The sequence below is a fragment of the Sorex fumeus genome, unplaced genomic scaffold (genome assembly GCF_029834395.1).
Source record: "Sorex fumeus unplaced genomic scaffold, SorFum_2.1 ptg000006l, whole genome shotgun sequence".
Taxonomy (NCBI): Eukaryota; Metazoa; Chordata; class Mammalia; order Eulipotyphla; family Soricidae; genus Sorex; species Sorex fumeus.
In genome coordinates, this window is record NW_026606063.1 from 46,011,355 (window position 1) to 46,030,120 (window position 18,766).

Below are 18,766 nucleotides of genomic sequence, written 5' to 3' on the forward strand. Positions count from 1 at the left end.
TATGAATCTCTACAATGAAATGGTATTTGGCAATAAAAAGAAAATAATGCATTTTTTGTGTGAATGAACCTAAAAAATCATACTGATACAAAAAATACATAATGCATTATTCCTTGTATATGGGGATTCTAGGAAAAGAAATTTTGTAAGTCTAGAAATCAGGTAAGTAAATGCTGTGGTTAGGAACCAGATCTGGATATTTTGTAATAAAATGGCTTTTAAATTATACCCATACACAAAAAATAGTGTATTAGAAACTGAAGCACTGTAGCACTGTCCTCCTGTTGTTCATCGATTTGCTCAAGCGGGCACCTTGTGAGACTTGTTATGTTTTTGGCATATGGAATACACCATGGGCAGCTTGCCAGGCTCTGCTGTGCGGGCAGGATACCCTCGGTAGCTTGCTGGGCTCTGCAAGAGGGACAGAGGAATCGAACCTGGGTTGGTTGCGTGCAAGGCAAACACCCCACCCGTTGTGCTATCGCTCCACTCATGTAGAAACTGAAGATTACTTAAAAAATAAGATCTGTTTCCATAATTTATAAATAAAAATGAGTTCCTTGGGGTCAAGGAGATAGCTCAAGGGTCAGTAACAGAGTATTTCCAGAAGTGACCCCTGACCCACTGAGCACTGTTAGGGAACACCACCTTTCCCCAGAAGAGAATGTTTGAAGTGTGGTTATTTGGAGATAACTCAGGTGCTAAAGCATATGCCACTCATGCTTGAAGCTCTCTCCTTATAGCTGAGGAACATACCCTGGACATGTATCACATGTAGAGAAAATGGCATGTGATACAGGATTTCTACAATCTCTACATATAGAAATCAATATATTTGTATATACCATCAGTGAATAATCAGGATAAAATTAGAAAAATAATTTTTTAAAAATTTTATTTAAAAACAAAAAATACACAATGCAGTTTCAGGCTGTGAGTTTTAGTCTGGTAGTGAGGAAACCGTGGCTGTCGTTCAAGGAAGGATCTCTTAGAAGTTGCCCTGACCAGTCCTGTCCACCCAGAGGTATGGGGTCCTTATCAGTACAAAGGCATTTATGTGTAAATCTCAGGCTTGGTCCAATCAGCCAAAAGAATGTAGCAAGGTGACTTCTTTCAGAGAAGGGTTATTGGCATATCTTCAAAACAGTGAGCCTCAGGCCATCCTGTTTTAACTTTCTTAACCCCAGAAAGTCCTTTTAATTTTGAGGGAAAGATATGGGGCACAAAATTGAAAAAGTTTCTATTATTGATTATGAAAGGATTGAAGAAAGGAAAGTAGGAAGAAAGGAACGGAGAGGAGAAAGGATGGAGGAAATGAACATTAATAGTTTTTCTCAGTTAAGGGATGTTCTAAGGGATAAGGACTATACAACTAACAAGGGCACCACAGTGCGAGGTTAAGGACTAAGAACGCAACATCAGTATAGACTTGAATTTAAACCAACTCCTCTGACTTCCAGACTCTTTCCTTGGGAAATTGTTTAATATCTTAAAACTATTTTACAAGAACCCCACATTTTCCCTGAATGGTGGATTTTGGCACTCTCTTTTTTTTTTAGGAGGAAAAAAGTATAATTTTTTAAATTTTTCTATTGATTACACATTGAAATGAGATTTTGCATTATTACATTAAAATACATTATTAAAATTTACTTTACTTTTTTTTTTTTAAGAATGAGGGTATTAGGAAATATATAGACCCTCCAACCCTTTGAAATATATCCCTGACCCCTAAAGATCTACTTCCCCTCCTTTTCCTCCTTCTTTTCCCCAACCTCCTCCTCCTCCACCCTCCAGGTTAGTCTGACGGTTGAGAACTCCTGGACGTTCTCAACCAAGCAGGCCTGCAATTCAGAATCAAAACCCAGGATGCAGGCTCTTCGGTGTCAGGGAGTATCCAGCCACACCCAGTGGTAATTGAGGGACCGTGTTTGCTGGGATCCCAAGTCAGCCACAGGCAAGCCATGAGGCACTCTCATTTTTTAGAAATGAAAAAAATATAAGTTCAGTGAGTGTACATAACTTGTCAAATTCACATTTCTAAAAACAGTAAGACTTCAAATTTGCATCTTGCTGGGCCAGGGATGTGGCTTAGTGGTAAACTGCCCACTCTGCATGTGTGAGGTCCTGAACTCAATCCCTCGCACCACAAAAATTAAAAAAGGACATAGAAAGAAAAAGCAAAAAGTAAAAACCCCACAAATTTTCATCTCTCCATCATGGAAGTTATGCCTCCTAATGAATTATAAACCTTTTGTTTGTTTGTTAGGGGCCACACTGAAGGTGCTTAGGGCTTACTCCTGACTCTGCACTCAGGGATCATTCCTTCCCTCACTTATAAACCTGAATACCAGTTTATTAATTTATAATGGAAGCATCTTTCTGTTCCTTAGAAGGTTTGAGTCATCTCTTCAAAGACTCATTTTCTTGTTTCAAATTGTATTATCAAATTGTATTATCAAACATAAAATCAAACGTAAAATCAAACATAAAATCAAACATAAAAATCAAACATAAAATTGACACATGAATATGGTGTTTAGCAGAAAGAAATGAGGAACAGTTCCATGCAAGGAAAGACTAGGGTCTTCTTCTGGCTTTCCTAATACCTAGAGGATCATTAGCCACTCACCAAGTAGATTTATAACATCTGCTCTATGACTAGTCCCTCTCTAAGGCTTCCATGAAGATACAACAATCACAGAATTCAAATTCCAGTTGGGAGAGACAAACACCAAAAAAGGAAACATTAGAAGTATGAAAAAGGGGCTGGAGTGATAGTACAGAGGGTAGGGAGTTTGCCTTGCATGTAGACAACTTGGGTTCAATCCCTGGCATCCATATGGTGCCCCAAGCACTGTCAGGAGTAATTTCTGAGTGCAGAGCCAGGAGTAATCCCTGAGAATTGCTGGGTGCCAAATATCCAGTTCCATCTGACTGGCTGGAACTTGGCTGGAGAGGTTCTGGAAAGTGGAGTCTGTTCTTAAAATAAAAGAAGAAAAAAAAGATAGACAAGTTTTATAAGGAAAATAAAGATATGGCTTGGTATGGGGAGGCTATACTGAGGTCATATGTAATCTGAACCTTGTGTTCTTCAGGATCAGGCTCAGCTGTAGGACTAGAATCACAGTGACTAAAAACATCAATGTTTCTTTTGCTGCCACATAAATGAAGGCTGTAGGATTTTCACATTCTCAGAATGAATGAGCCCCTCTGCACCAGTGTTGGACAAAGTGGGTGACACTGTCCCCTGCACACTGGGAGACAGTAGCAGATTAAGGTGTGATTAGGAGAGGGGTGGTTTTTGTTTGCTTAAAAAGGTAGATTTGTAAAGGGTACTGAGTGATATTTTTTCCTGAAAGTGGGATGATAGGTCAAATAAGTTTAGGAACCTTTGCTCTATAGCATCATGGACCTCCTATGTTTTGCTAGCAGCAGGCCTAGTCAGCCAAGTCCTCATTCACAGTATCTGGTGGTTGGTGGTTCTCCAACTACCATTCCTACAGGCCTAGCAGAAGGAGGAGGGATAGGGGTTTGGGCATGGTGATAAAGGTCAGGCATCTTCTTTCTGAAACGGGCATCTAGTATATCCAGCTCCATCTGACCTGCTGGAACTTGGCTGGAGAGGTTCTGGAAAGTGGAGTCTGTTCTCAGTCATTTCTCATCTCTCCACAGAACAAACCAGCCAGCTTCTAAAAGCACAAAATAACGTTTCCTATTGTTTATCTTCTACAAACAGAGCCATGATAGGTACTGGGGAAATAGCTCAGGGGTCAAGGGCATGTGGGCAAGCCTGAGTTCTATCCCTGGCACTACATAGTCCCTGAGCATCTCCAAGTATGCCCCTGGTGGCCCTCAGAAGCACTGGGCCAGGGCTGGAATGACTCACCAGACTCCAGCATTGAATCTTCTGGTATCACTGACCCCATGTGGCCATGAGTGACTGAGGATCCCTGAGCACTGCTTAGGAGTGTCCCCTCTCAGCAATAAGAATAAATACAATTTTTACAGTACACATTCTCTCTTTTAAGATTCTTGTGTCTCTCTTGGGGGGGTGGAGTGGCTGTTGTTGTGGAAGGGGGGATAACCCCTAGTGGTGTCTAGGATGCCATGTGAGGTTAAGGATCAATGCAGAGCTCACGTGCAAGGAAAGTATTCTCCCATGTGAAACACCACTTCCCCCCCCCCCCCCACCTCTCACCCCTCTCAACAATCTATTCTTTTCTATCCTCTCTTTTGGTCACCAAAATGTTGAACATTTGAGAAACTGTTGTAGCCTGAGTTTGTCATTGCTCCTAGAATCCGACTGTCAGTACAAAGCCTTTCAGTAAGGGTTCAGTGTTTTATAAAAACTTAATTTTATGAAACCTAAGTAGGTTTGGGCCAGAGAGATAGTATAGCAGGTACGGTGCTTGCCTTGCATTGGCTGACTCTGGTTTAGACTCTGACACCACAAACAATCCCCTGAACACTGCCAAGAGTGACCCTTGTGCACGGAGCCAGGAGTAAGCCCTGGGCACTGCCACCAAGTGCGGCCCATACACCCCAAATTAAAAAAAAAAACTAAGTAGGTTTGAGCTGGAGAAAGAATTCTATAGACTGAGCATAAACTTTGCATGCTGGAGGCCCAGGTTTGATCCCCAGCAATGCATGGTCCCCTGAGAATCAACCAGGAATGATCGCTGAGCAGAATCAGCGCTGTAAGGTGTAGCCACAAACCTGAAACAAACAACAAAAAAATTCGTTTGAGTTTTCCTTTTCATGTGGTTCAGGGGAGGTGTGTCTGACAACAGTGTGCAAGAAAGAAAGGTAAGATCTGACCTTTAAGTAATCTGCCATCAATAAAAAGATCATTGATCAGAGCAGCAAAGGTTTCCATTTAAGAATCATTCAGATGATTTTGAAAAATGCATCAAATTTGCTCAAATTTAGAATTAATATATCTTTCAGTTAAATAGGATCCTTTGTTACCTCAACCTGGTGATTAACATCAGATTTTAATATTTGCTAGTGAAAGGAGAAGCAAGACGCACAGGACTTGTGGGGGCAGTGATACATTTAAATCTCTGATGAAAGATTAAAAAGGAATCAGTTTGCTGGCCAAATCCTTCAGCAGCATCATGGAGAACAGCATGAGCTCTTGTCACAAGCTGTTTCAGACTTTAAGCTTAACAAACAAGTCTAAAATAAAAATATGTGAGTTTATGGAGTTAGAAATTGATTCTAATGAGACTCAGTACAGGACCTGCCTCTTCTATTATGCTGGGAGCTTAAGGTCTGGTTTTCTTCCACCTCCTTCTCTTTTTTATTTTTTTGTGGCCACATCCACCCATACTCAGGGCTACTCCTGGCTCTGCCCTCAGGGATCACTCCTGGAAATGCTAAGGGGACCATATGGGGTGCCAGGGATCAAACCCCGAGTAGGCCACATGTGCGGCAAGCAACCTGCCTGCTATACTATCTCTAGGACCCCAAGGTCTATTTCTTCTACAGAAGATGAGTTCTCTTCTGCTTTATGGTGTAGATGAGGTCAGCTGAGATCGTCATCTACATTCCTGAAGCCATGAACCTCTATATAAACTCTGACTCATCTTCTAGTCCTGACTTTAAGATAAGATGTAGCCAGCACAAGGAGGTAGCAGGAAGTTACCTTTCTTGCTGTTAACTGCTTAAACAACATAGCAATCTGATGCAGTCATTTCCAATCTTTTCAGCATGAGGATCCCATTGATGTACATTGCTGCTTCATTCCTGCTGTTTCTCTGTACAGTTGCTAGGCAGAGCACATACTCTCTGGTCAGCGTGTGCCAATGACTGTCATTATATGTTATAAATTCATGAGTGTCATTCTTTTGTAGCACTTGTAGCACTGTCTTCCCGCTGTTCATCGAGTTGCTCGAGAGGGCACCAGTAACATCTCACAACAAATTGTGAGACTTGTTGTTACTGTTTTTGGCATATCGAATCGTTTGGCATATCAAAGCAATGGGTAGCTTGCCAGGCTCTGCCGTGCAGGCGAGATACTCTCAAAATAGTCCCCAGATGCACATAAGTACCTTCATATTTATCATACTGTCCTTATTTTAAGGGTAAGTAGGACAGGAATGATATTAGACACAGTGTGGTGCTTGCCTTGCATGAGGACATCCCGGTTTGATCACTGACACCACATAACAGTGGCCAGAGCACAAAGGGCCACTTCTGAGCACAGAGCTAGGAGGAACTCCTGAGCACCACTGAGTATAACCCCAAACCTTCTCCCAATCCACTCCAAAAACGTAAGTAGATAGAGATGCAGAGAACTTAGTTACATGATGGAAGAATGAATCAGGGCAGGCTTTGGGGGTGGGGGAAGATGGAGAGCAGTGACTGGGGACATTCTTGGGACATTGAATGCCCAAAACAACTATGGGGTTATGAATAACTTTGTAAACCATAGTATTTATTGGGCTGGAGCGATAGCACAGCGGGTAGGGCGTTTGCCTTACAAGCGGCCAACATGACCGACCCGAGTTCGATTCCTCCGCCCCTCTCGGAGAGCCCGGCAAGCTACCGAGAGTATTCGATATGCCAGACACAGTAACAGCAAAGTCTCCAATGGAGACGTTACTGGGCCCGCTCAAGCAAATCGATGATCAACGGGAGGGCCTTTACTTTACAGTTTTAAAAATTAAAAATATATATATTAATCTAGTAGGAAGTGTACTAAGTCATGTATCAGAAGATGTGGATTCTAGTCTTTAAGAATTGGTTTTGATTATTTTTTAAGTCTCCCCAACAGTGCTGCAGGCCAGTAGGATTACCCCTATCATTGCTTCGGAGGCCACACAGTGCCCAGGATTGAACTGGAGCCCTTAGCATGACAACCATCCTTGGAATTACTTCCTGGCCCAAGAAGATTTTAATTTTGTGATCCTGGTAAAAGGCTTTTAAACTTTTTTATTTTATAAAATTCTGTTGGAAATTTTGCCCCCACTTAAATATACCACCACTCTTTTAGTTTAAGGGGGTATTACTGGTTTTTGAATCACAGCCATAACAGTGAAATCCACATTCCCTTTAAATTTTTCATTGGTAAGATTTCATTTAGTATGAATATTAAGATGATCAGAGAGCCTCCTCTCATACTTGTTTCTTCTTTATTCCTCTTCCCTTCTTTCCTTTTTCACCATAATTATCAGATTATTTTTAATTATATACATATATTATGTTTAATTATACATATATATTATATTAATGTATAATAATAAACATATATTGTGTTTTCTCTCTAATTTGAGTTAACAATATAATAACTTATTTTTAGAAATATAATCACTTATTTTTATTCAGATAACCCTAGGTGATTCACACATTGTACTGGAATTCCCATTGTAAGTTTTAAACATTATGTGTTGGCATCCTAAAGAATGTTATTGTGATAGACTTGCTATTGCCAGTGGACTAATTCATATGAAGATCCACCACATAATTATGCTAGCAAGACAAGACACTGTATTGTCACAGGGAAGAGAACTTGGTTTCCTTTTGAATATCTGGCTGAGATTTTATCTTGGAATGTAAAGTTGCCACAGAGAAACAGATAAACTTGTTCAAACCAGTTTGGGTGTTCATAAGAATAAATGGTTTTGCTCTTTACTTTTTGGTTAAAATTATGGGACAAGGAATACTTTCCAGTGCCAATTTCATCTGATAATCACACTCACAGCTTTGATAAGCATTACAGATACTTTCAAAAGTTTTAAGGAACTAAAGGAAGAGTTTACTGAGGAATTTCTAGTTTGACTTTATACAAGTTGAAAGTACAATCTATTACTCATTTAGGAAGTATGGAACGAGATCACCAAGCATGTTATAGCATGACATTATTTATGAAAACGAGCACTATCTTGTTGTCTTGAGGCTAAAAGGAGTAGATGGTCTAAACTGAATAACAAAGAAAATAATAATATTTCATTTTTAGTAGTAATAGTAGCTACTATTTATTGAGCAACTCTTTTCTGCCATACTCTATATTAAGCCCATTTAATATATCCTCTAACTTAATTAAACCCTCACAATGTTTTTATCATTGTGATAAAATCACAGGTAAGAAAAGTGAGACTAAGAGACATTAAAATCACCAACGTCAAGTTTCACCCCTTGTAAGAATATTTAAACTCAAATCCAAATCTGTCTGATACCAAGTCTATGTTTTTTCCATGATACGATACTGCTTCTAATTCTGAGCTTTAACTTTTGTTGTTAAAGAGATAATTTTGAGAGATAACATTGTCTTCGTAAGATTCAGCTGTAGTCCTACCTTTCCACACTCACGGTCAAAGTCGGCCAGCATTTGTGCCGCTTGGCTGATGTTTGGTGTTATTAAAACAATGTCATCAGCAAAGCGGAGGTGGTGTAGTTGCCAACCATCTATCTTCACTCCCATTCCTTCCCATTCCAGTCGTCGCATGATGTTCTCGAGGGTGGCACTGAAGAGTTTCGGTGAAATGGTATCACCCTGCCAAACCCCTCTCTTGACATCAACGATCACTTCTTTGTAGAATGGTGTCATCCTGGTAGTGAATCCGCAATACAGCTCACGGAGGATCCTGATGTATTGGGCTTGAATACCCTGATTGGCTAGGGCTCCAATGACCGCTTCCGTCTCAACAGAATCAAAGGCCTTCTTTAAATCAATGAACGTTAAACAGAGAGGCATCTTGAACTCCCGAGAAACCTCAATGAGCTTGGTTATCGTGTGGATATGGTCGATGGTGCTGAATCCTTTGCGGAACCCGGCTTGCTCACATGGTTGTCCTTCATCTAGTGTTCTGCCAATCCTATTTAGGATGACTCGAGTGAACAACTTGTAGATGACAGACAATAGGCAGATCAGGCGATAGTTGCCAATGTCATGGATGTCTCCCTTCTTGAACAGTAGTACGGTCCTGCTGGTTTTCCATTGGGACGGAACCTTGCATTCAGACAGGTAGCGAGTGAAGAGCCGAGCCAGTGTATTGATGAGTACTGATGGCAGGTTCTTCAGGTGTTCAGGTCTGACCTTGTCTGGGCCGGGTGCTGTTTGTTTCTTTACCGACGAAATGGTGTGTCGGATTTCAAAGAGATAATTAAATACTAGATAAGTACACTTTTAAAAACATAATGCATTACTTATGTACATCAAATCCATTTTTGTTTATTGTTTTAGGACCATATCTGGTGGCATAATTCAGAACTACTCCTGGTTCTTAATTAGGGGGACTTTGTGGTAGCCCTCTTACAAATGCAAAGGATGTGCTCCCTCCCATACATTGAGCTATCTTTCTGGCCTCTTTTTTTTTTTCTGGAGAGGGGATTGAGTCATACTTGGCAGTGCTCAGGGGATGCTCCTTGCTCTTTGTGCAGGGGTCACCCCGTTGGAGCTGGGGAAACAAACTTTAAACCTTCTCCCTGGCCTGACATCCTCATTCCTAACCACAGAGGTGTGCTACTGTCTCCCACAGTGTTCAGTTAAAAGCTAGCAAGGAAGCTAGCAAGCTTCTAAATTTTAGCAAGAAAAAAATATAGTCAAAATATAGGGATAAGAGATAAGCTGAAACTCCCTAAAAAAAGATATACACTGCCAATAGGTATATGAAAAATATACCTTCAATAGGTACGTGAAAAATATGCATTATTTTTTTCGTATAGATAAGTGATAGTTCTGCATCACTTAATATCAGGGAATTTGAAATCAAAACAGCGATGAGATCTTACCTCACACCAATTAGACTGGCATACATCAAAAGGAACAAAGGCAGGGCGGGAAAGATAGACAGCAGGTTGGGCTCTTGCCTTGCACATGACTAGGGTTTGATCTTGGGATCACATATGGATCCCCGAGCACTACCAGAAGTGATCCCTCAGTACAGAGCCAGGAGTAAGCCCTGATCAAGATGAGTATGATCCCTAAACCCCCACCCCATATAAATAAATAAAAACTTTTCTAAAAATTAATTTTGAATAAAGAATCAAGTAGGTTGAAAAGAAGACTTTCCCAATGACTCATTATGACTAGGTAAATCTGATCACATCACCTTCCCCAACCAATCACTGTCACCACCACCAATTATATTTCAGAAGTGGCTGGGTTGGTCAGATGTTTTACCTTGGAGGGAGAGAAGAGGCTCATTAACTGTGGATAATGCATAACAGGAATATTCCCGAGGAGGACATCAGAGAACTCCTACCAAAATGGATCATGGAGGTGTGTGCCATACAATCAAAGGCCACATGGGAACAAAGTCGTGCAAAGCTTTGTATGTAGCAGAACTTTTTCTAATACAAATAGCAAAAAGATCTAACTCAAATTATAAAAAAAGAAAAAGATATTTATTGGGTCTGATTCTAAATTGAGCCCATGATTTGGTTTAATTGGATAAGGTAAGGCATGAAAATGATCTCAGTGTCACAAGATGCTACTCCCAGGTCTTTAGAAACAGTGAATAGCTTGCCACCAAGCACTGCCTGGGGAAGGGTGAGTGTTGGTCAGGAGTTAGTGAGAGTTAGAGAGAACAACATGTCTCCAGTCTCCATTTGGGTTTCCCAGGATAGGAGTTGAGGTGGTCTCTAGTTATCTGATGCTTAGTACTAGTACTAGACTTAGAGCAAGGGAACTATTAGCATGGATCATGACAGTTTGGTAAAGGTGATGGGGCTGCACGCTCTGGCTTAGTTGGTTTGCAGGAGAAAAGTCACTCTGGTGAATGGGGTGGGATGTGGGGTGGGTTGGGGATCATTTGCTATCTAGAGGAATTAGCCAAACATGAAAGGGCATTTTCTGCAGGATCAAGGAACCCAACTTCCAAAGCACCACAAGATTCAGAAAATAGAAAGGTATAGTCCCTCTTGGAGAGCCTGGCAAGCTGCTGAGAGTATCCTGCCTGCATGGCAGAGCCTGGCAAGCTCCCCGTGGCATATTCTATATGTCAAAAATAGTAACAACAGCTCTCACAATGGAGACGTTACTGGTGCCTACTTGAGCAAATCGATGAACAATGGGAGGACAGTGCTACACTGCCATAGTCAACTCAGCTTCCATAATAGAAAAGGCCAAGGAAATTCTCTGGCAAGACCAACAGGCAATGTCATCCCTGCCCTGTGAGTAGGTGCTGCTTTGTGGCTCCAGTCAATTACAAATACCATGGAAAAAGATGAAAAAAGAAAAGAAAAGGGTTGAAGAGATAGTACAGAAGGTACGCTACTTGCCTTATATGTGGCTGGTCCCTGTATGAACTCCATCACTTCTTTTGGTCCTCTGAGCACAACCACAGGTTGCTCCTGAGCACAGAGCATTCAGGTGTGGCCCAAAGCATTCCTCTCTCAACTCTTAAAGGAAAAGATTCTACTGGATTCTGGGACTTTTAAAATTAGTATTCAACTCTTTTTATTTGACTAAAGAATGAATCAAAATAAAACCAATAGAGGAGACTGTGCTAATACAGTATTTATAGAGTACAATAATAACATCAAGTGATAAATATTGCTAGTTAGGCTACAATAATGAAACAAGTGTTAAGCAAGCATCTGAAACAGAATAATTCTATGAGTAAATAATAAGCAAGATTTCAAATAAGTGGTTATAGTAACCAAAACTGAAAAAATGTGGTGGAGAAATTGAATATATTTCTGATTTCTTATTTTATGTAAGTGGAAGTTAATATATTTCTAAAAATATGTTATTTATATAAATTGTATTAACAATATACTTAAAACACATTTCTAAAACTTTAAAAACAACCTTTGATAAAATTTTAAAAAGATTAAATAACATTCAAAATGTCAAAGGAAAGCAGAAAGCAAAGGAATTGTTTAAGTTATAAATGATCTGACTTAAAAACCAAACCAAACCAGACATAGACCAGTGAGATGGTACAGAAGGTAAGGCAAACGCTTCTACTAACCCTGCTTGGATCCCTGGCACTGCACTATGGTCCTCTGAGCCAGTTGTCACTCCTATTGAAATTAGCTATCATTTAGTAGAGGGCTTTCATGAATTTAGTCTGTTGAAAGGCAGAGATGAAAATGCTCAAGTATATAAGCATATTTTCCTAAACATTGATGAATGTGTACAAAATAAAAAATAAATTCTGTTACTTATTTTTGTTTGGGGAGCCATACCCGCTGGTACTCAGGGGCTAGTCCCAGGTCTAGACTGAGGGGTCATTCCCAGTCAGAATCAGTATCACTCCCAGAAGAGAAACTGTGTGGCTCAGGAAACTGTGTGGTGTCAGCCTCAAACCCAGGCCTCCCCAAATGCCTGCAGTCCATCCCACTGAATTATCTCTCCAGCTCCTAAAATCCTATTCTTGGGCCAAAATGTTCAGTGGTAGAGTATTTACCTTGCACATGTGAAGCCCTGACTTCTTGATTACTGGCACCACACACACACACACACACACACACACACACACACACACACACACATTCCATTCTTGAAAGTGAATAATATTATTATATTCTCTGACAACAATAAATTTAAGACCAGAAAAAAATAATCTTAAAGAAACTCAGACCTGGGGGCTGAAGCAAAAGCACAGTGGGTAGGGTGTTTGCCTTGCATGCGGCCGACCCGGGTTCGATTCCGAGCATCCCATATGGTCCTCTGAGCACCGCCAGGGGTAATTCCTGACCACAGAGCCAGGAGTAACCCCTGTGCTTTGCCAGGTGTGACCTAAAAAGCAAAAAAAAAAAAACAAACTCAGACCTTCAAAATACTTTTTTTTTTACAAATATAACCAGGAAAACTTTTTTTTATTTAATTAATACAAATCTCATGGGAAATAGTGCCTTTCACATCATAGATAAACACTAGCCTGCAAATGTAGACTAATGAGGAAATAACAAATTTTGTTAAAACCTACATTAAATCAAAACATCTAGACTGTGAAGAGAGGAATATTAAGATAAAACTTCCTATTTCCAAGGGCCAGTGATAGGGTGTTTGCCTTGCACAGCACTAACACAGGTCCAATACCTGACACCTCATATGATCCCCTGAGCCCACCTGGAGTGGTCCCTGGTGAAAACGGAGGAAGTCCTGAAAACAAAACAAAAGAACTTTCATATTTCTACATAAGGTATCCTCTCCTGTTTGTTTGAATGAAGCCACTTTGCTTTAGAAAAAGCTCTGTATGTTTTTGCTGGCCCAAAGAAAACCCAAAATAATTTTCTTTTTCTTGACAAAGGACAAAATTCCTTAACAGTCAGCATTCGTTGTGAAACCACCATTCTAGAGGCAGTGGTGATACGCAAGCAAGAGTGGCCTGACCAAGTGCCTTCCCAGGAACCATTGCGTGAGACTGTGCTTACTGTATTATTCCCGTGTTTCCTATGTTTTTGTAAACCATAGATACAGATTAACTCTGGCAAGAAGAAGAAGAAGAAGAAGAAGAAGAAGAAGAAGAAGAAGAAGAAGAAGAAGAAGAAGAAGAAGAAGAAGAAGAAGAAGAAGAAGAAGAAGAAGAAGAAGAAGAAGAAGAAGAAGAAGAAGAAGAAGAAGAAGAAGAAGAAGAAGAAGAAGAAGAAGCAGCAGCAGCCGCCAAGGTGTGTCTTGTATTTCTGGGATGTCTTCCCCAAGCCTGGCACTACTGTGGACCCCCTGAGGATCATAGCTTAGAAAGCACCAGGAGGCAGCAGTGGCTGCAGGCAACCTGGACTGAGATTTCAGCTAACGCTGTGAAAAGTGTTTCTCCAAGTAGCTTGGCAGGCACTGCTGTTGGCAGACACAGGCCGAAGTAGAGGATGGAAGAAGCAAGCAGAGGACACTGGCTGCTTGCAAATGCATATGGGCAAGGGGCCAAATGGGAACCGGCTGGAAACTGCTGGGAGGGCTTCGTTTTGAGGGATGCCTGGGAGGGTGTGAGGTTCGTGCTGGAGCTGCTAGACTGGGTCACTGGGACTGGCAAATGGGTCAGCCAGTGTCTTCAATGGGCGTAGGGAATGTTCGAGCTTGGGAGATGGGCTGGGCAGAGCCCAGATGCTGCAGCAGGAAGAGACGGTGAGGAGAGCATGACTGCTGACCCTTCTAATGCAGGGCTGCCTGCGTCACACTCTGCCTCCTGCTAAAACCTTAGGTGTGAAAGTGACTCTGGGCTCTTGGTGCCCCCTATACCAAGTTCAAGTGCTGCAGTCCACGCCACCAAGGCCTCGAGATGTAGGGGTGACTGCTTGCTCCAAGAACCCGCAGACTTGCCTCCCCAGCCCTGCAGGCTCTGCACACACTGAGGGCGGCTCCCAGGATCCAGATCCGAGTGCTGTGGATCCGAGCTGCCCCGCTGTGCCTTACTTGTGCTTAAGGCTGTATGCAGATTTTGATAGGCAAGGGGTTTCGTGGAGTATTCAACACTGAAGAAAAAGAAACCCGTCTTAACTACTTGGAGTTTGTGACAATTGCTAATAGCAAAGAGAGTTCAGGGAGAAAGAAGGGAATAATTTGGTTAAAGAACTTTGGTCTAATCAAAGTAGTTAAATGCATTATTTTTAGATAACAGTGTATGGGTTTTAAAAAATTATTTCCTTAACGTAATTTGACTGGCTGGGGTTCTTATTCCCATTAAGAAACCAATTTAAGGGGGTATGATGCAGCCAGCAGGTCAATCTGTACCTGTGGGGTGAGTGCATCAGCAGCCGGATGGTGCCTTCAGGCTTCCTGATACCCAAAATTGCTGTTGCACTGTTGGCTGGACCCCATCAACTTGGGGCCAAGTTTACCAAGAAATTAAAGTTAGGTATATGGGAGCTACACCCTCAAACCACCTCAAACCAGCTCAGCTATACAAGCTCATTGATTGGCTTTATTTCAGAGACCCATAAATAAATCTCAAAAGAGGTCAAAAGCTACAGTAAATCTCGGACCTAGGCATGGCTGAACAGATGGGGAAAATCAAAGTGGGGGCGGGTTGGCCTGGTGCCCTCCCAAGTAGAGCTCTAGGCAGCCATTTGCTTCCACAATCCAAAATGGCCACCATACACTGCCTCCCCCTCTCCCCCCGCACCCCACACACACCTGTCTGACTCCACTGTCTCAGGATTGACCTCACCAAGATGTAATCTGCTAAAAATTCAGGTATGCGGTTGTGACTGAAATCTCCAGGCTTTCTCAGGGTCAGGATGGGCTACTTCTCCCACCTTCCTGTACTTCCTGAAGCCTTGGCAGTCACATCCACATCCCAAAGTGGCCACTCAATTGAAAAGCTACTCCAGTCTTACCATCCTGATAAAAATACTGAATGTGCTGAAAAAACACCATGACCTCTTAGCACTTGTATTGCAAGCCATAATGCACAAAAGGAGAGAGAGAGCAAGAAGGAAAGTGCCTACCGTAGAGGGAGGCTGGGGGAGGGGGGGAGGGTGTAGGGGGGTGGTGGTAGAGAAACAGGGGACATTGGAGGTGGGAAATGTACACTAGTGGAGAGATGGGTGCCGGATCATTGTTTAACTGAAACCCAATTATGAACAGTTTTATAATGGTCTATCTCACTTAAAGGTCTATCTCCCATGGCAGGGGGGGATGGGGGGATGGGGGTGGGAGGGATATTATCCATGGTGGTGAAAAACGAGCACTGGTGGAGGGATGGGTATCTGATCATTGTATAATTGAAACCCAAGCACAAAAAATTGTAAATCTACAACTGTAAAAAAATAAATAAATAAAAAAATACAGTAAAAAAAAAAAAAAGGTCTATCTCCCTTAATGGTCTGTCTCTATTCAATTAAAAAAATTTTTTTTAAAGTAATGTGGAGTTTATGCCCAATTCAATCAGCTTAATCAATAGCTGAATAAATAGCAGTGATCCTATACTTTAAAAAAAGAAACTAATTTAAAGATATAACAAGTGAAAAAATTAGACTTTTTAAATAATACATCATCGTTTCCCCCCCCGCCCGAGAGTTGATTTAAATTGTAGAGACCTGTGATATTCCTTTGAAATGGAACCATTTTCATGTAATATCACTTTTTAATCACTTCAATTTGTACTTGATAACATAATTATCTTTCCATTTGTTTCTCTGTTCTTTGTTCATGGAGTCTTGCTTAAAGTAAAAAGGATTCTGAGCCACATCTCCAGCCTGTGATCATTTTTTTTCCTGTTTTGGATCATACCTAGTGATGCACAGGGGTCACTCCTGGCTCTGCACTCAGGAGTTACTCCTGGCGGTGCTCAGGGGACCATACTGGATGCTGGGAATCGAACCCCGGTTGGCCACTTGCAAGGCAAACGCCCTACCCGCTGTGCTATCTCTCCAGTCCCCTGTGATCATTTTCATTCCAGCCATCTTAAGGAGTACAGTGTTGGATCTCGTCCTGGTTTTCATTTGTTACCCGAGGGTTAATAAAGTCAGACAGCTGTCCATGTTGGGCACTTGAGCATTCTTTCATAGAAACTGTCTATTAACATCTTTTGCTCATTTTTAGTTTAGGGTTTTTCACTTGTTTCTTTGATTTGGGGTTACACCCAGTAATCCTCGGGGGCTAATCTTGGCTCTGTGCTCAGAACTGTCCCTGGTGATACTACAGAGACTATATGAGGTGTCAGGGATATGAACCAAGGTTGGAAGCATGCAAGGCAAGGGCCTTAATCCCTGTACTATCTCTCCAGCCCCTTTAGTTAGATTCTTTAAACACAGACCTATGGTCTATTTTAATTTTTATTGCTGTGCGTTAGATGTCATATCTCAGAAACCATTGCTGAATCCAAGTTGATGAAGACTTGACTATGTTTTTTTCTGAGTACACGATTTACACTTTTAACCTTTAGTCTTTAATCAATTCTGCAATAATATTTCTACGCAGTCTGAGCTAGGGAACCCTTTTCATTCTTTGGTGTGTATACAGTCAATTGCCCCATCACCATTTGCTAGAAAAACAATTTTCTCCTTGTTAAATTATCTTAGCGCTTATGTAAGAAAAGAACTGACCATAAATGGAAAGGTTCCTTTCTAGGTTTTCATTCATTTTCCACTGTTTTATGTGCATAACTCTTCTAGTACCACTGTTTTAGTTATTGTAGCTTTGCATTAATCACTTCACTTGATCACTTGACATCCTGTTACTCATCGATTTGCTCGAGCAGGCACCAGTAACGTCTCTCTCCATTTGTCGCTGTCACATGCTAGTGTAGCCCATTGGCGTCTGCTTGTTCTAGGAACACGAACAGCCTCAAACTGATTGTTCAGGGTCTTGACGAAGAAGTCTGACCATCTCATAGGTGGGCAGCCATGCAGTCCTTTGACGTCCCGGGGAATCCAGTGGGTAATGGCTCTAGTCCAGCGGTCGTCTCCAAATCTCATTACGTGTCCAGCCTATCTGATTTTGACGCCTTGGCAAATGAGACAGCGTCCCTGATTCTTGAGCGTCGACAGAGGTCAGAACTCCAGATTCTTTTTCTCATTTGAGTGAAGCGTGATACTCCAAGCATAGCTCTTTCGATTAAATTAAATTTAATAAAATTTAAATTTGCATTAAATTTTAGAATTTGAAAGTGTGGACCCTTCCAGAAATTTTTTTATTAAAGTCACATTGGTTTATAAGGCTATAAATGTTTATATGTTTTAGGGGTGTATAGTTATCACACCACACCCACTGCCAAAGTGCCCATACTCTACTCCTCTGCCACATTCCATTGAACCTCCAGCCCCCTTTGAGTCTACTCTCCTGCTGAGTCTGCTCCGATAGCTTAATTTCTCTGGTCAAAGTTAAACATCATAATTTCTTTTTCAATATTGTTTTGGTGATTCTTGGTTCCTTGAATTACCATAATAAAGTTAAAATCAGTTTGTCAAATTTTTCCAAGTATCAAGCTGGGAGGTCTGATTCTGTGTGTCTCAGTAGAGCATATACCGCCTATAAGTGAGACCCTAAATTCTTTTTTAAAAAAAATTTTTATTAGTGAAACACCATGAAGTACAGTTGTAGACTTACAAATGTTTGTGCTTGGGTTTCAATTATACAATGATCAAATACCCATCCCTCCACCAGTGCCCATTTTCCACCACCACGGGTCCCAGTATCCCTCCCACCCCCCATTCCCCCCATCCCATCCTGCCTCTGTGGCTGGGCATTCCCTTTTGTTCTTTCTCTCCTTTTGGGTGTTGTGGTTTGCAAAAGAGTCATTGAGTGGCAATCATGTTTGGAGACACTAAATTCAATCAACACTGCATGTTTAAAAAATAATAATAAAGCTGGAGTTTTGATGTTATTTTGAGGAATTTTGGGGCCTCATCCAGTCTTTAGGGGTTACTCCTGAATCTGGGATAAAACTGGTATTAGTCACAAGCAAGGTAAACACCCTAACCCCTGTATTACCTCTCCAACCCTCAAGCAGGAGATTTGATACATTCTTCAATCTTCAGATCCATGGCTAATAGGATGTCTTTCCGTTTATTAAATGTTTGATAAGTTCAGCAATACTTTTTGGTTTTCAGAGTACAATTTTGTGCTTACATTAGTTTATTCTACGATGCCTATATTCTATATTTGAATTCCTCTATTCACTGTCTTTGTTCATGGGCCACACTCAGTGACACCTAGGGGCTACTCCTAGCTTGTAACCCAGGGGCCACTCCTAGTGGACCGTGTGGTATTCGTGTGACCATGTGGTGTTGGTGATGGAACCAGGGATTCTTGTATGCAAAACATTCATATTGGCTGTTTGAGTTTTCTACCCAGCCTGGTAGAGAACTTCTTACTCTCCTGGAGATTGGCTCACATCTGAATCTGTGAACCTCAGCTTTTCTCCTTCTG